The sequence below is a fragment of the Schistocerca americana genome, chromosome X, assembly GCF_021461395.2.
Source record: "Schistocerca americana isolate TAMUIC-IGC-003095 chromosome X, iqSchAmer2.1, whole genome shotgun sequence".
Taxonomy (NCBI): domain Eukaryota; kingdom Metazoa; phylum Arthropoda; class Insecta; order Orthoptera; family Acrididae; genus Schistocerca; species Schistocerca americana.
Window position 1 is genome coordinate 641,484,089 of NC_060130.1, and position 24,393 is coordinate 641,508,481.

General features: G+C 43.4%; 1 protein-coding gene across 1 annotated transcript in view; it reads left to right on the forward strand.

Annotated features, from left to right (window-relative positions):
• The window catches only part of LOC124555369, a 164,078-nt gene that overhangs the window by 3,484 nt on the left and 136,201 nt on the right, over positions 1-24,393 (forward strand). The window lies entirely within an intron of this gene.

The following is a 24,393-nucleotide window of genomic DNA, read 5'->3' on the forward strand; positions in this document are numbered from 1 at the left end:
ATTTGAATTACTAGCAGTAAATACTTCTGGTTGATCTACTACAGTTTATTGGACAGACTGTAAGATGTGGTGTCTCAAGCTTAAGATCTTTGTTACCATTTGACCTTGTGCTGCTTCCAATTGTTTTCAGATGACTACACATGGCACTATATCACTTGAGACTGTTGGTGTTGGTCTGTGCAGGTTGTGTGTCTTAGCGTGTGATGTTGAATTGTGAACGGAGAGGGGTCTAGTGTAGCAGGGGATACAAACCGTCGGCTTTGGACAATGACGTCACAAGTCGCCAGATAGCAGTTTACCATTTTCGCTTTTGCTGTTATATTTCAGTTTCGTTTTTTTACTGATTGCTTAATAAAGTGTGTCTGTTTATTCTATCTCGTGAGATTTTTTTTAAAAAAAGCCAAAAAACACTTATCAGCCACTGAAGGGAGCTACAACACTAAGAAGAATCGCTTCTCGATTGGCGACTTGTGACGTCAATGTCCAAAGCCGACGGGTTGTATCCCCTGCTACACTAGTCCCACGGAGAGTATCCAACCCCATGCGTAAAAATTAATGGTAGAGCCTATAGGATAAGAGTATCTACTCAAATACAGAACAAGCTATAGAGATAATTTCTTTGACAGTTACAAAAACATAAGCTCTGAGTCCAACTGTTCAAATATTCAACTATCATACTTAGCTGAAGTGTGCCGACTGCACTTTGTGCATAGGTGTGCAGGAAAACGAAAGTTTTTAAGTAATGATGTTGGAACTTGGTAAATAATACTTCAAGCACCAGAATGTAGAAAGAATGCCCAAGGGTAAATGCTGCATCTATAGTAATACCATGTATCACTTTTTCCATTGACTTTTGGTCTGTCACTAGGAAGTTTACTTGGGGAAAAAAGTGTGTGTGTGTGTGTGTGTGTGTGTGTGTGTGTGGTTTTTTTTTTTTTTTTTTTTTTAATCTGCTACACGTCTTTCTTGCTGTTTCTCAGGCTTTGTTGAGATTTTTGATGGTTGGAGTTCATTTTCTCTAAGTAGGACTGTGTTGCCTGACAGGGTTTTCACTTTCTAGTGGTAATGAATCTTACTGGGGGCTGACAGTGTGTAAGTGCTTGCATATATCTTGATGTATGAAAAGTATTTGTGATAGGCTAAAAATAACACTGTAATTGTAGTTAATGAATGGGATCAAATGAACTTACAGAGACAGGCTGTTGGCTTTGTCCCATAACATAAGGGTGTAGCATGTGATTCCCTGTGTGTGCAAAGAGAGAAAGAACACAACATAAACAATATTTCTTTTGCATATATAGTTTAGGTTATGTTGACAGGTGTCAGTGTGGTTGTGTGTTGGTAACATGACTTCAATTACCTCAGTTAACGTAATGTAGAAATTAATATTCAGTTGGCAAATGAATTATTTTAACATCTGTCATAAGGGGTATGGTGGAAGGTATGAATCTACTATCCTCATACTAAACTTCTCACCCCCCCCCCCCCCTTTTCCCCATTTTCCTGTTCCATACCTAAGCAGTAACCAGAAAGGAAACATCTGTATCTGCTGGAATTCATTCAGTTGTACAATTGTGATCATTGTGTGAGATTTTCTATTTGGGAATGCAGAACATTTGTAGATGCTTATTAGCCAGCTCTCATAATTTTGAGTTTAAAGCTTCCTGTCCCTGTAGTGCATGATGCCTTCTTATGTCTCCCACTGCAGTTTGATCTTAACCCATTGGCATATACAGCAGGCAACAGATTATTGGATACATTATTAGACTGCCAGCTGTGAGGCAGGCTGAGCAGCTATAGCTGCTTCTTAGTATTGATTGGTTGGCTGATTTGGGGGAGATGACCAAACAGCGAGGTCATCAGTCCCATTGGATTAGGGAAGGATGGGGAATGAAGTTGGCTACGCACCAAGGAATCATCCCAGCAGTGGCCTGAAGTGATTTAGGGAAATCATGGAAAACCTAAATCAGGAAGACGGGAACCTGAGAAATCGATCTGTTTAGTGGTGGGAAATACGGAAGCGTCCGATCCCACCCGTCTGCTTTGACCCATGACGCCACAAATATGGCGGAAACAAAAACAAACACACACACTTTCCACAAGAAGCCTAATGACACTAACGGGACAAGCGCGGGCAATGGGGTGTTTTGGGTGGGGGGCAAACTAACTATAAGCAAATATAGACGCCTTGCGTAGCTACAACGTGTAAGTGAAGACAGCCATGCATGAATACCCACCCACCTCCCCAGGGGTCGTAACCCCTGCAACCCATAGAAGATAAAGATGCTTCAGTAGCTGATTAGTGTTTTTTGTCTTTTTAAAAAAAAATCTCATGGGATAGAACGAACAGATCAGAAAGATAAATATAATAAACTAAAACAGAAATTCGAGGAAACAGATAATTAAAATAAGTAATAAGTGTTTTTAAATTTAAGAAAAAAAAAAATCTCACAACAGAACTGGAGACAGCCACACTCAAACCAAACTCCGCGCCGTCATGAAGTCACACACAATACCCTTACGTCACGGGTCAAAGCCGACGCGTGGGATCGGACGCTTCTGTCGACCCTAGTGGTGTATAACTCATTAAATTTCTTCCAATGTTTTGTCAGTTATAAGCAGTCATTTTCAGTGTTTCTCACCAACCGTGTAGTAGCAAATAATGCCGTACTGTAAGAAGTTTGTCATTTGAGGAAATCAAATCTTTTGAATGAAAGTGACTGTACTGGTTCTGAAAGTGATACTTCAATAGTTTTGATGATGAAGACAGGGAAGCAAATGAAACAGACAGTGACAGTGATGTTGCAGCAACAGGTGCAAGTGTTGTTAAAAAACAGAAGGTAGAAAAATGGAAACTGCAAATAAATCAGGACAAACGTTCCAAAATATAATTTTCTGGTTCTAGTGGCATTAGCCCTAGGATTCAAAGACAGCTCCCAAAGCAACTAGCTGAGAACAGTAACTTTACAGAAAAATGGTTCGTGTGTCTTTCTGGAAGGATGTAGTAGCATAAACAAATAGATATGTAACACATGGTTATAAAAAATGTCTTACTTTGAAATCGAACAGCGCTTGGTTTCCTACTAAATCTGATGAAATCAAAGTGTAAAGTATTCTCATGGCACATTTTGTAAATAACAAAAATGTTACTGTTATTTACCGTCGCAAACACAATTTTCGAAGTGTTTATTATCATGAAGAAGATATTACCATTGATGAAAGCCCCATAACGTATAACGTTCAGAGGTAGATTCTAGTACATCCAATTCAATCATCCAAAAATGACATGTTCCAGAATAAAGTTCTTCAAAATTTGAGTCAGGTGGTGGCTGTTGTTCAGAATTTGGTATTTATACAGGAAAAAAATCCCTGAGACAAGCAGTAAGGAAATCCGGGTTAGTGAAGTTATGTATCTCGTGCAATTGTATTTGGACAGTGGTTATGCAATATATGTTGACAGCTGGTACACAGTCATTGTGTGTAAGGCTCACTGGAAGGGGGCACAATTGCTGTTAGGGACTGTTAGATCCAAAACTCTTGTGTTATTTTCAGACATGGCTCTGACATGGATGGATAAAAGACAAGTAAACATTATACCCACTATAAACATAGATGTCAGTATGACAACAGGGGAAACTGACTGGAAAACCAGAACCCCAGTCCAGAAGCCCCAAGCAATTGTACGACATAACAATTCAGTGAACACAGTTGACAGAAAGGATCAGCAGTTGTCTTCTCTCCTTCTCATGAAAACATGCCAAAGTATACAAGAAAATTTTCTTTTACATCGTGGATATTGGGATTTTTGATTCATACATCCTATTAAACAAAGTGGCAGGGGAAAAAATCTGGTTTCAATGACTTCAGAATTCAGCTGGCTCAAGACACAATAGAGCAGCCCATTCCACCAGACTGTGGCAGACATGGATGGACCCGATCCAGAGTTTCCCCTGTTAGCCTGCAAACAGCAAATTGGACAAATTTTGTTAGCTATATATATATCATATTGAGCAGATGGTTCATTGTATTAAGTTTTCATTTCCGCTTGTGTCCTCTAAGGGATGAGGGTCTGAGACTGCATATAATGTAAACTGACACCCATTATCAGGTGTACGATATGTAGGGCATGTTTGCATGCCAAGTAAATGAAATGATCAGTACAGGGTGTCCCATTTATCTTTACCACCATAAATAACTGTTTGTCCAGATACAAATAAAAAAATGTTTCAAGCAAATGTTCTTTAGCTGTCAGGGGGACATCAATCAGCATGATTGCCTTCGTTGTAGCTTTGTTTTTTACAGAGATATGAACAGTGTTATGACTTTTTTAAATGACATCCTTTACTTTTTATTCGGTAATTCATTTCCTCTCCTAAAGCCCCATTCAAAAATGTATCACAGTGTACCATTCACTGAAAGATTATTAATTACATAACACAACATTGACTTTGAGCCCGGGATCAGAAACTTGTCCACTTGCTGAAGTTGTCAGAAAACAAATGAAAATCAAGTAGGAACATTACACAAACTTGACTTTGACTCTCCTGCACCATTGCCCAGGAGTAGAACATTCAAAGGTGCTTAAAGTGGTCGCCCTGGACACTGATACACTGGTGCACTTGTTGAATGAAAGAACTATTTACTGCTTCCAGTGTTGCGTGCTGAAGAGAATTACAAGAAAGCATGACATGTTTCTGCATGTCCTCTGGAGTTGTTCGAATACTGCAATAGTGTATTTAATGCATCCACATAGAATAAAATCCAGAGGACTTAAATCAGGAGACCTAGGAGGCCAAGTAATTTTTCCTCCTCGACCAATCCATCTGGCAGGATACCTTCAATTCAGAACACAACGTGCATGCAAGGCATTATCTGCTGGGCATACATGGTGTTGATACCAAATAAGCATTCTGGTTCTAAGCGGCACTTCATCCACAAGAGGAGGAAGAATTCGTCTGAGGAAGTTTGTGTACACTGTGCCGTTTAGACTACCATTGATGAAATAAGGGGCCAGTAATTGTAGTACCAAGCATCCCACACCAGATGTTAACTCTCCATTGACACTGATGTTCCACCTGTCTAAGCCATCGTAGGTTGTCGCTGGACCAATAATGCATGTTCCTTGTATTTACCTGTTCTTTTTTTTTTTAGAAGGATCATTCATCGGTAAATAGAACATTGGAGGAGAACTTCTGGTTGGCGAGGATTTGCTGCTGTGACCACTGACAGAACTGTACACGATTCTGGAATTCATTCCCATGCAATTATTGATGTAGGTGTACATGGTAAGGATGGAACCAGTGACGTGTAAAAATACAGTGTACACTGGTCTTAGGAATGCCAGTCTTGTGTTCAAGCTGTTGTGTGCTCACATGGGGATTCATAGCAACGGAAGCGAGAACAGTAACTTTGGCAGCTTCGTCTGTGCGAGTGCTAAGACGATTGCATTGTCGTGGGTTGAAACTTCCCATTTCTTGAAGCGTCGCAACAAGCCAAGAAAACATCCTTCGGGAAGGTGGGTGCTTGTCAGGATATCACACTCTGTACAGTTCCGATGCCTGTGTAGCATTTCACCTATCTTCAACAACAGCAGCAATAAAAGAAATGTTATGTTGGTGCAGTTTCTAGGAAGGACAGCCTTTACTGTATGCCTACTCTACACAACAGTATTTAAAAGGACTAAACTACTGTACTAAATGTACCCATACATAAGAAAACGGAATTACTTTTCTGCTAACTTACATTCTACCTAGATGAGTAGCATTTCTACCTTCTCTTCGTTGGTGTACATTCTACACATACAACTCTTCAACTGATAGTGGTAGACGGAATGATGGGTATGCGTTCTACTTATGTTTACATTTGCCGTCTGTCAACATCAGCACATGGAGGTATTCCATTACCCTGAGTACCTGCACTAATCGCTGGGAGCGGCAATGTCATTGTTGTGTTATGTAATTAATAATGTTGTGTTTCACTGAATGGTACACTGTGATACATTTTTGAATAGGTCGTTAGGAGAGGAAATTAATTACCCAATAAAAAAATACAAGGTGCCATTTAAAACAGTCATACTGCTGTTAATATATTTGTAAAAAACAAAGCTACAATGAAGGCAATCATGATGATTGATGTCCCCCTGACAGCTAAAGAACATTTGCTGGAAACATTTTGTAATTTGGATTTAGACAAACCGTTATGTAGGGTGGTCAGGATAAATGGGACGCCCTGTATATGAGTAATAACATGGCACTCTGGTTAAGACACCAGATTTGTATGTGGAAGGAGGTGAATTCAAATGCTTGTTTGTGTGATCAGGTTTGGATGCTACAATTTACTCAATTCTGCATTCTTCTTTAGCACTATATCAGAAAAGTTTTTCTCTTCTTGTCTAAACTGCTTATAGTCCACCTTTTACTTCCCTACTTGGTTGCATATGAGACAAATACCTTCAGAAAACACTTCTAAATTAATGCTAGGTATTAACAAATTCTTCTTCTCAGAAGTGCTTTCTTTGCCGTTGCTAGTCTGCAAAAATCCTTTCTACTTTGACCATCAGTTATTTTCCTGCCCAAATGGCAAAACTCCTCTACTTGCCTCAGCATTGTCTGACTTAATTCGAATACATTCCATTCTCCTTGTTTGTTTTAGTTGATATTCATCTTAAGCACTCCTTTCAAGACTACCCATTCCGTTCAGCTGCTCCTCAAAGTACTTTGCTGTCTGACAGAATTACAGTGTTAACGGTGAACCTCAGTTTTATTTCTCCCTGAACTTCTTGTCCCCTTTCTGAATTTTTCTTTTGCTTCCTTTACTGCTAGTTCATGCCAGTACTATGTAGCCAGTACTTATTAAGTTGATGATTTTGTAACATTGACACCTGTCTGCACCTTCTTTCTTTGGAATTGGAATTATTACATATTTCTTGAATTGAGGGTATTTAGCCTATCTCGTACACGTGAGGTAGAATCGTTTTGTTCTCTCGAGAATATCAAAAATGCTGAGGAATGTTTGTCTAATACAGGGACATTGTGTAGACTTAAATCTTTCAGTGCTCCTTAAAGCACTTCTTGCAGTCTCTCTCATCTTTGTCTCCTTTGTCTTTCCTTTGTGTAATATTACCTTTGGTTCATTTCCTTGCATAGTCTCTCTATATGTTCCTCCCACCTTTTCAGCTTTCCATACTTTGCTTAGTACTGGATTTTCATTGGCGCTCAGGTATTCAAACAGCTGCGTCTCTTCTCGTGAAAGCTTTCTTAAATTTTGCTAAGGGCAATATCCATCTTTCCCCTAGTTAACATGCTTCTACAGCCTTGCATTTGTCCTCTAGCCATTCCTGCTGAGCCGTTCTGTATTTTCTGGCACTCAAATTTTTAGATACTTGTATTCCCTTTCACCTACTTCATTTACTACATTTTTATATTTTCTCTTATTGTCAGTTAAATTGTTTATCTCCTGCGGTATTCAGGGATTTATATGAAGCGTTGTCTCTTTACCTATTTGACCCTGTCTTTACTATTCATGTCTCAAAGGTACTCATTCATCTTTTGCTGTATTCTTTTCCGCTGTTTCACTCAATCATTGCTAATGCCACCGTTGAAACTTTCAACTACTTCTGATTCAGTTCATTCAGGTCCCATCTTTTTAATTTATTATTATTTTGTAAAATTTTCTTCAGTTTTAATCTACGGTTGACGACCTATAAATTATGGTCAAAGTTCCCATCTGCCTGTGGAAATTGCTTACAGTCAAATTGTGATTTTGAAATCTCACACACACCATGACATAAACAATGTGCATCAGTGTCACCAGGTCTTTTCCATGAAAAAAAAAAAAAAGCTTTCTTATAAGATTCTTAACCCGAATGTTACTTATGATTAAATTATGCTTTATGCTAAATTCTACCACGAGGTTTTCTCTTTCATTACTTTCACTCAGAACATGTTCTCCTACATTTTACATTCTGTTCCTTAACCTACTACTGAATTTGTTGCCGATCACAAATTTTCCTTTCCCTTAGCTACCTTGTCTAGTGGATTCTGTGCATTTTTCATAGTAGCTTGCTTATATTCCTACTTTCTTATCATTAGACTTACTCCCATGTTATTCCTATTAGATTTTGTGTAGATTACCCCGTACTGCTCTGACAAAAAGTTCTGTTTGTCCTGCTGCCGCACTGCACTAATTCTGACAATATCTGACTTCAGTTTGGTCATTTCCTGTTTCAGATTCTCTAACCTATCTCCACAGTTGAGGCTCTAACATTCAATGCTCTTACCTGTAGAATGCCTGTTTTGTTTTTCCTGAGGACCTTCTGAGTAGTCCCAACACAGAGATGCGAATTGGGGGACTATTTTACCTTCAGAATATCTTAGCCAAGAGGATGCCATCATTATCCAGACATACAGTAGAGCTGCGTGTTGACGGGGGAAAATAGGGGCTGTGGTTTCCCCTGGCGTTAAACTGTTCGTAGTACCCACACAGCAAATCCACATTGGCTGTGTTACAAGGCCAGGTCAGTCATCCAGTTACCCCTACAACTACTGAAAAGGCTGCTGCCCCTCTTCAGGAACCACGTTTGTGTGGTCTCTCCACAGACACCACTCCGTTGTGGCCGCACCTGCAGGATGGCTATTTGTATTGTTAAGACACTTCAAGCCACCTCATCTCAGCATGGTTTGTGGTTCGTTGGGACAGTAGGCCACAAGGCATCACATTTGCACGCAACATTGTCTATAGTGTATGGTAAATAATCGGTAATAAGTGTAGTGTATGTTCGGTTTCCTAAATAACTTCTGAACTAAATACGTCGATAAGAAAATATTTTATTACTGATAAAGTAAATTAGGTATTATGGTTAATGAAATACCACATAATTTTGTAAACGAAGCAGTTCCATCTCTTCACAGATCTGAAGACACGACCCAGAAACATATATAATTCAAACAAGTCGAATCGTTAACTTAAATGTCGCAGACCGCGGAAAGCATGTTTCAGAACAGCTCATATTTCGCTGCAGAATGACAGATTCACTTTGATTTAATTATGTTGTTGATGATACTGCATAACGAAAGCGAAACGCGCATGGCAAACAAGTAAAAGCCTTAAAGTTAGTCGGCGAGATTGTTAAATGCGAAGCAAATAATCGGAATTACCTGCTCTGGTTCACTAAATATCAATGCTTAATCACTAATCAATAACATCGCTCACATACCTTGCGACATATAAAACGATGACATGAATGTTGTGAAGCCACATCAATTCTCCGCAAGCCACCATACATCGTGTGACGGAGGGCACTTCTGGTACCATTACCTTTATCCCCTTTCCGGGACCATTCATGAATGGCGTGTGAGAAGAATGATTGACGGTAGACCTGCGTATTAGCTCTAATTTCTGGGATTTTGTCGTTGTGGTATTTTGCGAAAGATGTGTGAGGAAGAAATATGTTGTGCGACTCTTGTCGGGACATAATGTGTCGGCATTTCAACAGTAAGCCTCCCCATGATGCGCACACCACCGCTTGTAGCGTCTGCCACTGGTTGTGTGTGTGTGTGTGTGTGTGTGTGTGTGTGTGTGTGTGTGTGTGTGTTTTTTTTTTTTTTTTTAGAGCAGCTCATCTCCGTAATGCTCACGCCGACATCCCGTGACGGTGGGCACAAGACCGATGAGCTAAGATTCAAGAATCGTTCGAAAATGCTTTTTTATGGATTAATTAATTTCCGTAAGATTCTTCTAAGGAATCTCAGTCCGCATCCGCTTTTCCTATAATGTTTCATGTGGTCAGTCCTCTTTAGGTCGCTCCAGATTGTTACTCCTAGGTATTTTACGATACTTACTGTTTCCAGTGATTTGTCTCCAAGAGTGTACTCAAACAGTAATTGAAAGGATTGTATACATCTGTAATCCCATAGTAAAGAATACGAGTGCTTAAAAGTAGTGTAATCCCACAAGAAAGGATACGTGTGCTTACAATGAAGTAATAAAGATCTATTAGTAGGTAACGACTGAAGTAATCTAAGAATTCTTAGATGAGCTGTACGATCTGTTACACGTATATTTGGTCAGCTGGTTTAAAAGTTTCTCGGGTAATTATTACAGTGGGAATATCGAGAAGTATTACGCTTCACATACAGCGTATTATTATTATTAAATTATTATTATTACCTAAACACATACTGCGAAGAAAAACAGTTGGAAACGCAAAGGCTCTCAGTGTCGTTCTCAGCACAACCTTTCTTTATGACGGATTGTGATAGCTCGAGCGTACAATTAAAGGCATGTGTTTTCCCATAACACATACACCGAGAGAAGGTATCTGATCCCCATTTTCAAGCTCCTTCGTGGATTTTAGAGTCGGTCAGCCAAGAAATTGTGAAAGTTTTCAGTTCCACGAGATCAACCATAAACTTGTCCATCATGTATCAACAGACACACCTTATCAGTTATTAAACTTCCCAAATTCCAGTTTCCAGAATTTTCCATTTATAGTTTCGCTGTAACGGGTGATACGGCTATCCAGTGTCGTAAACGAAACCGTAGTTGCGATTTTGGTGTACACACTTTTCCACGTGTGGGATGAGAATGTTTTTCAGTTATTTTGTTCTTTGGTACGTGAGCTATGTTCTATGCGTTCTTTTTCGGAGACGTGACACTTAAACGTTGACGCTTTGGTAAGCTACCTACAGGTTTCACGGCAAACCTCATCTGCCGCTTCTGGTAGGAAAGGAGTTACAATATGCACCACAGAGCCGATAATTGGTAACCTTTTGAGGGTGGACTCGAAAGTTAGTCCATCTCCACGCACTTTCACAGTATCGAGATAATTTCCAGTGTGGTTAATTACTGTATGGCATCCTCATTTTCTCTTGGCCTTTTTCTGTAAGCTATCGAATTTTGCCTTTTGCCATGAATAAGTTTAAGCTGCACGGCTCCTCCTGACCATGTTGTATTGGCAACTGTTGTCTTTTCAACTCTTATAAACCAGGAAACATGCCACAGTTAGCTGAAGGCGGACTTTCATTCCGTTGCAGTTTTAAAATAACTGCTAAATATGAAAGTCTCTCCGGATTTGCTGCCAGATTCTAAAATCAACTCTGTTCAATATTTCGGCGATCCAACTATTCTTCATCATCAGGGGAACGCTGCTGCCTCTCAGCGGGACTCGTGGCGGAGCTGTTCTCCTGATGATGGCGAGCAGTTGGATCGCCGAAATATTGAATCGAGTTTGATTTTAGGACCCGACAACAAACCCTGAAGGACTGTAAAGACCTATTACGCGGGGAAAGCCTACGAAGTCACAACGGCTAAATATTTTTGAATACGTAAACATCTGTGGTGGTCAGTTAAGTAAAGCTTCTACTTGCACTGAACACGTTTATTTAGAGACATTGATTATCATCTCGAACAATAGTTTGGTCTCATGGCAGCCAAAAACAGAATAGGTATGCTCTACACCTTGTTGGGGGATACCACATCCGCCTACTACAGAGGGTGCGTTTAATAATCTACTGCAATGTAAAATATATATCCGACCATATTTAACTACTTACTTCATTTTTATGGATGTTGCAGCGCGTAGTGCCACAGGACAGTATGCCCGACCTCAGTTGGTGACATCAGTTTTTTTTTCTTTTTTTTTTTTCAGGAGAATGGTGTTCTCCAGGAAAGTGTTTTAAGGGTTACCCTCTTTGCTATAGCCATTAAGAGTGTAACGCCTAGGGTAAAGAGCCTTGTGTAATGCTACTTATTTGTGCACGATTGTGTAGTTTTCTGTTTCTGGGAATACATAACTATATTGATTCCTGTTACCTTTGAGATACGCTGACTTAAAAGATGTTTGGTCTGTAAAATTCACGAATCGCTAACGTGGGAAAATGCTGTTAACACACAAATGTTTGTGACTTGTACGGTGAGAATGCTGCTGCAGCGCTGCGGAAGCTCAATCAGCTTTCGACGTATCAGCGTGAAAATATTGTGCTTACTGGTACCTCCTGCTACGACGGACTATGTTGCGAGTTCTACATAGTTTTCTTGTAAGCGGGATAAGTGTTACCGGAAAGTTACGCCAGTAAATGCAAATAGTAGTAGAGCCAACACGACCTGGCTTAATGGACTAGTTAACTAGTTCTCTCGAGAGTAAACAGTGCAGTAAGCCTCTTCGTTCATCGATGCGTGATGTAAGCGTTTAACACTATTAGGTTAAGAAATGTTAACGTTTCTGTATCAAATAGTCACATTATTTTCGATGTCCATTATGTAATTCATGGGAACCAGATCAGCCATATTATCATCGAAGTTTTACGGATTGCGCTTCGTGACATCGTCTAACGTTCAGATATGTCCACGTTGTTGAGAATAAATATCGAAATCTGATGAAAGTCAACATTTCCTACTGTTACTTTCTTCTTTGTGTCTGAAGAGACCGCGTGATTTTTTGCGATTATTGTTGGTTAAAAACTAGCGATCGTGCTGTAGAAGGTGTGGCAAAGACATTGTTGGTAAGTAATTGTACAACACATTGTGAATTCGGGACGAAATTTATATTGAACCGGTGAAAGTGTTTCGAGAACCAATTTCCAGACGACCTTTCTACATACAAGGTAGAGGGAGGAGAAAGACTGAACGATGAGACAGCTGTTCCACATTTAGCTCAGACGCTTACTAAGGTTTCTTTTCAGCTCGCCGCTTTACCGTACTGGCCGACTACTGGAGATATGTAACACCTGCTGGCGGGGGGAAGCCTTAGTTTAGCGGTCTTTTGTGTGGCTGAAGCTATTACAGGCGAATTTTACCGTGCCCAGAAAATGCGCAGAAGGTGAGCGAGTGTCACTTTGATGACAGCCTCTGAATGATTTTGCGGCATTCTTAACTGTGCTTGAGGTCCGGTATTCGCCGTTTGCACGACGGCGTGTTGCGGTAGCGCCGTGACCATTTCTGAACTGGAGCTTGGAGTCTTGGCCAATTTCTCGGCCGCTCGCGGTCAGGGCACTGCGCCGCTGCAACTTTCTCAGGCGGTTAGCCAAGCGCGCTGGGGCAGCGTCGTCCTGGGACTCCTCTTTTGGGGCAGAGGAACTGCTTTTGGTTGCAACTGCTCCGTTTCCATGCAGATCACGAGCCTCTTTCTGCTCCACGTCATCTCTTCCCAATGGTTTTGACTGTCACCACTAACTTCAATTAAGTTCTAACTCTTAGTAGCGAACTGAGCGTTAATCGGGTAATTCACTTGCCTGTTCGTATTAGGCAAAGAAAAAAATGTCCAAGTGATAATACAGTGCACTCTTATTTGGTCGGACTAAGACATTTGGCTCTCTAGAGGACGGCGGTTCAAATCTCCGTGCACCCATCCTCAGTTAGATATTCCGTGGTTTCCCCAAAATCACTTATTGGAAACGTCAGGGTGGTTCCTTTGAAAATAACACGGCCGATTTCCTTCGCTTTCGCTCCCTACTGCGATCTTCTCCGTCTGCAGTAGCCTCGTCACCGTCGGCTATGCGTGAAACCCTAATCTTCTAACACGAACGGAGGTTGAAATTCCCGTCTTGACATGGAGTAGCGTTTTATCTGGCAACACTACAAATTCCCTCACTTCCTTTTCAATTCGAAAAATGTGCGCAAGATGAATGATTGTTGGTAAACTTCCATATGAGTTCGAATTTCTCTAACTTTCCCCCATGTTCATTTCGAGATATTTATGTGGGAATAGTTCTTAGAATGTACACCCTCGGAATTTTAACAGCGAAGTCTTTTGGCTCTCGGCACAACCACTTAGCGTCTACTATTGAAACAGGATGAGAATTTCCGTGGCATTCTAGCACGTATCAAATAAAACCATGACAAAATTCGCCATTCTTCTTCGGATCTCTTCTAATAATATTAGACCGTAAGGTACTAAATTTGATGAACAGTACTCAAGAGTCGAACAGGATTTGGAAGCTACTTCTTTCGTGGGTGATTTACATTTCCATAAAATTGTTCCCGTGAATTACAACTAGTTATCTACTTTTCTTAAAACATCGTTTTATTTGACTTTCGATTTAGGTCTCTCCGGACGGTTGCTTCCAGATATGTTGTGGCTGTTACTGGCTCCAGCGATTGATCGCCGAAAGTTCACTTGGTCTACTGACAGCCCATGCACAAAGCGTCGAACGTTTGAAGGACTTAGTGCATTTGAAGGACTTCGTGCATTTATCTGCATTTTCGTGGCATTGAATCATTCCAATATACGACAGCAGCATCCACGAAGATTCTCGTGGAGCTTCAGGGTTTAGCCATCAGATGATTTATATACGTCCTGTGCCGTAGCGGCTCCATAACATCACTGTGTCGGGGTACACCGGAAGTTACTTTGCCACCAGACTATCAGAACTAGAACTACGTGCTGACTTTCCCGTGGTTTACTTCAGGCATCGGACGGGATGCTTCTTTAAAGGCCACGAACAATTGCTTCCCCCCTCTTTGTCCAGCTTAGCTAGCGCAGGCCGCTAATGACGTCGACGAGACTTAAAATTTCAAGCTTGCTTTTCGAAACAGGTGTTACTTAATGCATTTCTTCCTTGTTATTTTCTTATTTTACGCGTACAGCTTTTTGATTATCGTAAGCTATAGTTACCAGTGTACGTGCTGACATCTGGTCTTCTGCAACGAGCCGTTTACAGTGTATAATACTGGCTAAATCACCTAAGCTGTTAAACTTTCCTGAACCGTTTAAGATATGGTTATTCAGTTTTTACCAAGATCACTCACACTAAACGAAGTATAGTATCGTGCTATAGCTATTACAATTAGAAATATTTGAATCAACTAAGTTTCATTCATTGAAGTCCCGTATGTAGTTTCGGAGAGATTGCAGTATTTAGAACGCTTTGTTTTACACCTCGGAAACGTTACTTACTGCGTGATATCATACTGACCTGTCACACACGGTTGACTGGTTGTTCCAGCTTGATAAAGCCAAATGAGACTAATTCGGAATAGTGAACAAGACGGATAAAATGCGGCAATTCTTTCTTTCTCTTCATTGATTATTCTTCTAGAGATACTAGCTGCAGAAAGTTCTATAATTAAATTTCAAAAGAAAAAGTTGACAAATCGAATAACTGCAAAACTTAACAATAAAATCCGTGCCATTATCTTTTCAAAAGCGCATTTAATTCGCCAGTGTACATTTCGGAGCACAGCTTCATGATCATGTCTTCTGTTGGTTCTCGAAGAACCTGCGTTGTAATGTCAACACGCTAGAGATGCGTATCTGTGGGAAGTTACATTTGTAGGTTCTTCGATAACCAACCGAAGCCGTGTAGGTGAAACTGTGCTTTGAAATGTACTTCAACAGGGAATTAAACACGCTACAGAAATACAGTAGACTGACTGACTTTACTGTTAAGTTCTCCATTCATTTTACTGTCTTCATTGTCAAAAGTAGCCACTGTGGTTACCATGAAAGACGAGTAATTGTTTTTATGCCACCTTCTCAGTGTAATGTCGGAAATGTTCTACATCGCGGCATTTGGCGTAGCGGTAAAACTATCAACGTTTCATTAGAAGAGCCAAACTTAATTTCAGGCTCTAAGTATGTCGGTTTCCAAGACACGTTAAATCGATACAATAGAGTGCCTGGGTATTTTGGACATAAAGCAGCCCTAGAGTTTCACGGACATCCAGATCTGTCTATTCGCAACTGCTAATGATTGTCCTGTGTCCACGAAGAGAGAACGCGTAGTATGCTGGCGGAGCATAGATTTAATGATTGTGCTTCAGATATCATAGGGCTGACAGTACTCCACAGTTAACATTAATTTTTATTCGGACAGAATGCAAATCCTCGTTGTTAAAATCCAACGTATTTAGCGCCATCCGGCATTTTTCTCTCTCCGTTCTTCATCCCCTCCCAACGTTTTATTTTTTGCTCGACCACCGTACTCATTTCGAATGTTTATTAGTTGGACGATGCAAATCACCTCCATCAGTGTCATCTTGAACAAATTTTTTGACTTGGTTACTTAGATTCGTGGTTAATATAATGAACCCTTACTCGAAAAGAGGGCAGCTATACAGCACAGCGGGGAGGGGGGGGGGGGGGAGGGGAGAGAGAGAGAGAGAGAGAGAGAGAGAGAGAGAGAGAGAGAGAGAGAGAGTGGTTTTGCCTGTCATCTGCAGTATGCAGGTGAGTCGCGGAGGACGTAACACACCTTTTGTTTCGTGAGCAATTAAAGATAAATAAACGACGTGTCAGGAAAATAATGAATAGCTATTGATGTCACTATTGTTTTTAAATGGAACGAGATAAGGTCTCCAAATGTTAGAGTTGAAGCTTCTCGCAATAGTATCAGAGAAATACGCTAAAATTTAGGGGAAACGCGGTAGGAACCTGCCATTGATGTATAAACTTCGTCAAGCGGTGTTCTCGTGCTGAGCTCCGTCGTGAAAAACTTGACGAAAATGCAGCTGTTCGCATGAACAAGAGGACAAACCAATGTATAAATAACTTCTCTATGGCCTTTCTGGTACGTTAACTTTTAACTTACAGATCCGTTCATAAAAATAATAGCGGATTCTGTGTTTGTCATATGAAAGTTGGATCAAGATTAAATAAGTTTTCTTTGAATGGTCTCGGCTGTACATAACGACGGAGCCTGCATGAGAACTCCGCTTGTCGGTGTTCACACCAAATAGCGGATTTCAACCGTCTTGCCTTTCAGTTGTACAGCGAAAAGTTTCAACGCTACCATATTACGGTACTCTTCTTCTCTAGAACGTTCGAATGCCATTAAAAAGAACTATGCCATTGCGTTTAAAATTAAAAACACTCTCATGGTTATTCGACCTGCCGCTGTACCAACAGCTTGTTTATGAAGCAGCTCGACGTCTGCTATCGTTCGTATATGACAAGAGCTGCAAACACTACTAGTTCTATTCTTGAAACTACACACTAACCTCATGATCTGATGAACGTTGTGTGTGAAGAATCCAACAGTCGTTTTGTGTAAGATTTCAAAGGAAATGTTCGTTGCGTATTTTCCGTAGTATTATATTTAACACTTAGGAACCCCCTGCGGGTCCGGGGGTTAGAATAGGCCCGAGGTATTCCTGCCTGTCGTAAGAGGCGACTAAAAGGAGTCTCTCACTTTTTGGCCCTACGAGTTCAGGTTCCATTCTATGGTTAGACCTGCCACTTTCAAAATTATACAGAAGTGCGGACCATATGGAGAGAGGGCGCCTTACGTGGTGCACGAGTGCCCTTAGATTCGATCTCCTGAATCTCTTTTCATGGCTTTGCTTCTCCACCTGCGATTCAACTATTTGGGCGAGGACACTTTTCAGGGTATGTCATCTTCTTCTGTTGCCCCCTGGCCTCTTTCGCCCCCATGACAATATTGGATTTCTCTGCACCCAATATCCAGCACAGCAGCCATTCCGTTGTTGTGGGGCCGCCATGTACCCATTTGGTGGTAGCCCCCTGACAACACAGGGATCACACGTCTGATGTCTGAGCTGTAAACTCCCCACGTATGGCAAGGAGTAGATGCCTGTCTTCTTGGGGCATCAGGACTCCGGGCAACGGCCATCATGCCAGTTGGCCTTTGCTGTGGCTGGGTGGCGCCCATGGGGAGAGCCCCTGATCGGAGTGGGTAGCATCAGGGCGGATGACCCACAATGAAGCGGACTAAGTTACTTCTTGCTGGTGACCGTATGGCATCAGCAGTCTCTAAGAAGGGCAAGATAGAATACAATGCCGACAGGTATGACCCTAAATCGTTGCCCTCCCTCGCTACACCATGGGAGGGACGTACAGGTACAGATTGGAGATAGCCATATTCGCATCAGTTTCTAGTCCATAGCAGAACCGATGGGGACTATTTTCTACCTAGAAAGCCTCAATTTTTCGCTAAACACCTTAAGTATAAGTTTGAAGAAATGACAGCATTGTCCAAGATGCGAAACGCAGCAGTTTTGATTCAGACAGCATCCCCAGCCCAATCCCGAGCGTTACTCTCCTGTGACAAGCTGGGTGATATTCCTGTTTCCGTCACTCCCCATAAAAGCCTCAACATGGTCCAGAGGATTATTTTCCATTGTGACCTCCTCTTGCAGTCTGACGAAGAGCTCGGCGCCAATTTAGAACGGTGGGATGTTCATTTCATCTGGCGCAATTACAGGGGACCCAAAGACAACAGGGTTGCTACCAGTCCTTCATTTTGGCCTTTGAGGGTGATCCATTGCCTGAAAAGGTCAAGGTGATTGTTTACCGCTCTGATGTTAAACCTTACATCCCTCCTATGCGGTGCTGGAAGTTTGGGCACATGTCTTCCCGCTGCACGTCAATGCCACATGTCGAGACTGCGGACGTCCACTGCACACAGATACTCCATGTGCGCCAACACCCACTCGCATCAACTGCGGAGAGCACCACTCCCCCTGCTTGCCAGACTGCCCAGTATTCCAAAAGGTGCGTAAAATCGTAGAGTAGACCGGTTGACTAACACAGAGGCTAAACGGAAATTCGAAAGTTCACACCTCATTCAGTTGACGTCGACTTAAGCTGCAGCTACATAACCATCGCCATCCCAAGTCCCAGTGATTCCTCCTTCTGTGCCACTAACTGTGGGTCCTCCGGGCCACCAGAATATGTCCTCACCCTTGGGGGTAGGGGGAAAATCGTCCTCCGTTGCCCTCCCCCCTCCCAAACGCAGGGGACATTGGTCCCCTCCCCACTGCTGGAGAAGCAACAGCTTCCTCTGGCTCCTCTCGTGTCGAAAGGGTCCCTTGGGGGCCCTCTCTACCAAGGTCTCCACTAATGCCACAGCAGACACTCGCCAGTGGCCCAAGGAGCCAAAAGCTGCTGGACGAAGAGCTTCTGTCTTCCTCCGTGCCTGAAGCTGCTTCACAGAAATCTTCCCAGCAAGCCCCTAAAGAGAAGCGAGATAGCAAGCAAACTAAGTAGTAGTCTGCTAAGAAAAAGGACCCCCTGGTGGCCCCAACACCGCCACTCCCTATCAGTTCTGCATCTGAAGATGCAGTGGAGATCTTAGCGTGTCCTGTGAACCTGGAACTCACTGATGCCTTATCCACCATAGAAATGGCTACAATTACTCAATTGGAGGCATCAGGTGACCCTGGGGCATAACCTGCCACCTTGCGTGCTTTATGCCTTCCCAGCCTCAGGATAACACCATCCTCCAATGGAACTGCGGCGGTATTTTCCACCCATTGGCTGAGCTACAGCAACTGTTAAGCTTTACAACTGCTTTCTGCATTGCCCTCCAGGAAACCTGGTTCCCGGCAATGCGGACCCCTGCCCTCCATGGCTACAAGGTATATTACAGGAACCCTAGCAACTATTATAGTGTCAGGCGGAGTTTGCGTCTATGTCTTGAACTCAGTATGCATTGCACCTGTGCCCCCTTCAAACCACCTTGAAGCTGTGGCTGTCAGGATAAGGACGATCCAGGAAATAACTGTCTGCAACGTATATCTTCCTCTAGATGGTGCAGTACCCCTGAACGCATTGGCTGCACTGATTGATCAACTCCCTAAATCTTTCCTACTTTTAGGAGATTTTAACGCTCGTAACCCCTTGTGGGGTGGCACAGTTCTTACTGGCCAAAGCAGAGATGTCGAAAATTTACTGTCCCAACTCGACCTCTGCCTCTTAAATACTGGGGCCACCACACATTTAAGTACTGCACGTGGCACATTTTCGGCCATTGATCTCTAGGTTTGCACCCCTTGCCTTCCCCCACCTATCCACTGGAGATAACATGACGACCTGCGTGGTAGTGACGACTTCCCCATCTTCCTGTCTCTGCCCCGGCGTCAGGCCCCTCGGACGTTTGCCCAGATGGGCTTTGAAGAAGGCAGACTGGGAAGACTTCACCCCTGCTGTCACCATTGAATCTCCCCCACATGGTAACATCGATATGGTGGTTGAGCAGGTAACTACAGCGATCGTTTCTGTGGCGGAAAACAAGATTCCTCGTACTTTAGGATGCTCCCGGCGAAAGACAGTCCCTTGGTGGTCGCCGGAAGTCGGTGAGGCAATTGAGGAGCGTTGGCGAGCTCTACAGCGGCATAAGCGGCACCCTTCTCTGGAGAACCTCATAGCTCCGTGTCCGCGTTCGCCAGCTTATCAAAAGGCGGAAACAGGAGTGTTGGGAGAGGTAGGTGTCGACCATTGGGTGCCATACGTCGTATGGGCAAAGATCAAATTAGTTTTTGGGCACCAGACCCCAGCAGGTGTTCCTGGTGTTAACATAAATGGCGTGTTATATACCGACGAAAACGCGATTGCCGAGCACTTTGCTGAGCACTATGCTCGCGCCTCTGCGTCGGAGAATTAACCCACAGCCTTTCGCACTCTCAAACGGCGGATGGAAGGGAAAGTCCTCTCGTTCACTACACGCCCCATTTACAGAGCGGGAGCTCCTCATTGCCCTTGCACATTGCCCTGACACAGCTCCTGGGCCAGATCGGATCCACCGTCGGATGATTAAACATCTTTCTTCTGACTACAAGCGATATCTCCTCGTGATTTTCAACCACATCTGGTGCGATGGCGTCTTCCCATCGCACTGGTGTGAGAGTATCATCATACCGGTGCTCAAACCCGGCGAAAACCCGCTTGATGTGGATAGTTATCGGTCTATCAGCCTCACCACCGTTCTCTGTAAGCTGCTGGAACGTATGGTGTGTTGGCGGTTGGCTTGGGTCGCGGAGTCACGTGGCCTACTGGCTCCATGTCAGGGCGGCTTCTGCCAGTGTCGCTCTACCATGCAGCCTTTTCCAGACACAAACACCTGTTTGCCATCTTTTTTGACTTACGCAAAGCATATGACACGAACTGGCGACATCATATCCTTGCCACATTGTATGAGTGGGGTCTCCGGGGCCCACTCCCGATCTTTATCCAAAACTACCTGTCGCTCCATACTTTGTGTCCAAGTTGGTGCCTCCCACAGTCTCCCTGTATTCAGGAGAATGGCATTCTGCAGGGCTCCATGTTGAGTGTATCTCTATTTTTAGTGGCCATTAACGGCCTAGCAGCAGCTGTATGGCCGTCGGTCTCTACTTCTCTGTATGCCGATGACTTCTGCATTTCGTATTGCTCCTCCAGTACTGGTTTTGGTGAGCGGCACCTACAGCGAGCTGCGAGGTCTTGTCTTGCCCTTCTGTTGGCGTCGTACCATTCATCCGGAACCCGAACTTTATCTTAATGACGATCCACTCTCTGTAGTGGAGACGTAGCGAGTCTTAAGTTTCAACTTTTCAACCCCCGATTGACTTGGCTACCTCACCTCCGTCAGCTTAAGCGGGAGTGCTGGCAGCACCTCAATGCTCTACGCTGCCTGAGGAACACCAAGTGGGGTGCAGATCGCTCTACGCTCCTGCAGATCTACAGAACCCTTGTTCAATCCCGCCTTGACTATGGGAGTCTGGTGTACGGTTCGGCAGCGCTCTCAGCGTTACGTTTGCTCGACCCAGTGCACAACTGTGCCGTTCGCCTAGCGACAGGAGCTTTTAGGACGGGTCCGGTGACAAGCGTCCTTGTGGTGGCTGGAGTCGCTCCATTGCAAGTCAGGCGTGCACAACTGCTCACCAGTTATGTTGCACACTTTCATAGTTCTCCTGTGCATCCGAATTACCGTCTCCTTTTCCCACCTACGGCGGTTCATCTCCCGCATCGGCGTCGCAGGTCAGGGCTTAAAATTGCAGTACGCATCTGATCCCTTCTATCTGAATTGGAGTCCTTGCGTTTACCACGTATACTCCAGGTCCAATCGCGTAAACCTCCATGGTGTAAACTTAGGCCGATGCTTCAACTGGACGTTTCACATGGCCCAAAGGACTCAGTTCACCACACGGCTCTCCTCTGTCACTTCATCTCGATTCTTGACATGTACCGAGGCCAAGAAATGGTTTACAACGTCGGCTCAATGGCTGATGGTCATGTCGGCTTCGCTTATCTCCATGGAGGGCATATGGAACAGCATTCCTTGCCAGATGGCTGCAGTGTTTTCACTGCAGAGCTGGTGGTTATATTTCGTGCTCTTGAGCATATCCGTTCATGCCCCGAGAGTCGCTTTTTCAGTGTACTGAATTCTTGGGCAGCCTACAAGCTATCGACCAGTGCTACCCTCGTCATCCTTTGGTAGCGACCATCCAGGAGTCCATCTATGCCCTGGAACGGTCCGGTCATTCAATGGTGTTTATGTGGACCCCAGGACACGTCGGAATCCCAGGCAACGAACTTGCTGACAGGCAGGCCAAAGAGGCTGTACGGAAACCGCTTATGGAGATGGGCGTTCCAATAACTGATCTGCGTTCGTTTATACGTCGCCAGGTTTTTCAGCTTTGGGAGACGGAATGACATAGTCTTAGTACGCACAACAATCTGTGTGCCATTAAGGAGACTACGAATCAGTGGCAGTCCTCCATGTGGGCCTCTCGCAGGGACTCTGTGGTTCTCTGCCGGCTCCGCATTGGCCACGCTTGGGCGACCCATGGCTACCTCCTGCGCCGTGAAGACCCGCCTCGGTGTCGATGCGGCGCCCGGTTGACAGTGGCCCATATTCTGGTGCACTACAGTACGACGAAATCTTACCGGACTTGTTGCCGCTAATTTTATCTGACAATGCCTCATCGGCTGATTTAGTTTTACGTTTTATTCTGAGGGTGTTTTTATCATTTGATCTAAATTTTAGCACATGTCCTTTGTCCCTCTGTGTCCTCCACCCTCGTGCTTTCAGGGTGGAGGTTTTAATGTGTTACAGAGTGGCTGGCTTCTCCTTTTTATTCTCATGGTCAGCCAGCCATGGTAATGTTTTGTCGTTTTAATCCCTTTTGCCTGTTTCTCGTGTTTGTTGTTTTCTTCTCACCTTTTTTTCCATTTAAGTGTTTGTTGCCCTTCCGTCGTTCTTGTGGTTTATCCTTTCTCTCCATTTTGTGTTGTCAGTCTTGCTTGTTTTATTCTCGCCCTTGTGGCATTGATTTATTCGGAACAAGATACCGATGACCTAGCAGTTTGGTCCCCCCCCCCCCTCCCCCCCTTCTTTTAAACCAACCAACCATCCAACACTTAGGAAATAATCGCTATGGTTACAAGATCCAAAAATCTGTTTAACAGTCTGACTCGACGCTGGGCGAAAATGTGCAGTGTTTATAAGGCATTGGAATGTTAATTTGGAAGAAGCGATACGCGAATCCCCGTCTGGCTATGCAGAAGTAGGTTTCATTGTTTCTCAAATCAGTTAAGGCAAAACATCTGGATGATTCTTTCTAAAAGCCGACGGCAGGGTACCCTGACTACCATCGTCCTAATCAGGCTTGTGCTTTATCTCCGGTAACTTCGTCGCAGAAGGGATGGATAATGACCTTCGTTTCCTTCCTTCACCCTTTCCGTTAAAGAAATGTATCCGAAATAGTTCGCAGTCGCCTGTCGGTTTGGGGGGAAAAAAATCTCGGGCTCTTGGTGTGGTGGTGTAGTATAAATATAACTATTGGTTAAAGGCTGTTTGAGCAGTTTGTGCCCACAGTATTTTCACCGCAACTCCCGGTGTCTATTTTGTCTGTTACCCACGCAGGGCACTCCGCCTAGTGATTCAGTGCAAAACACTCGTACCCAGTTTTCATACATCTTGCTCTTGTTGGTATACAATGCGTAACAGACTATTAGTGCATCAGCACTTCTGTTGATACAATAGCCAAAACGCCGCATTCTTAGATGTCCTGGATATGCGTACTGAATTTCGTAGCACAGTCACTATAACTTATATTCACTTTCTTTCAAGAGGACTCCTGAAAAAAATTTGTAGGAATATCTGATTATCGACTTCATTCAGAAGTGAGTCGCCAGGAAAGCGTTAGACTTGAGTGCCGAAACGGCACGTCACACCCCGTTGGCGGCTGCCACTTGTGAGAAGCAGGCCATCCTCAGTTTTTTTGTCGACTTTTTATCCAACAAAGTGGCGCAGCGCGAGAATCGTGTACTCAAGTTCAGTCCGCTGCCTCGGTATTCATTCTTATTTCTCTGCAGGCGGTTGCGAGGAGGATTCTCCACCAAAGACAACGGAACATTTACTTGCCCAGTTCTTCGCAGATGTGGCTTAGTGTGGAATGACTCTTCAAAGAAGACTCTGTTAACGTTAATGGGTTGTGAAAAAGTTTGAAGCCAACTTCTGCCGTTCTTTGTAGTGCTTCATAGGCCGGTATCACAATGTCAGATACTTTCGTTAAACATGGATCCTCAGTTGATGGACACTTTTTACATTAACTCAATGACTACTGTGTTTCTGGATAATTCTGTGAACAGTCGTACAAGTTAGGCTCCATTTTCAAGTACACCGTTTATACAGGGTGTCTTTCCAAACAGTCGTCAGGCAAATTTTCTTTATTGGC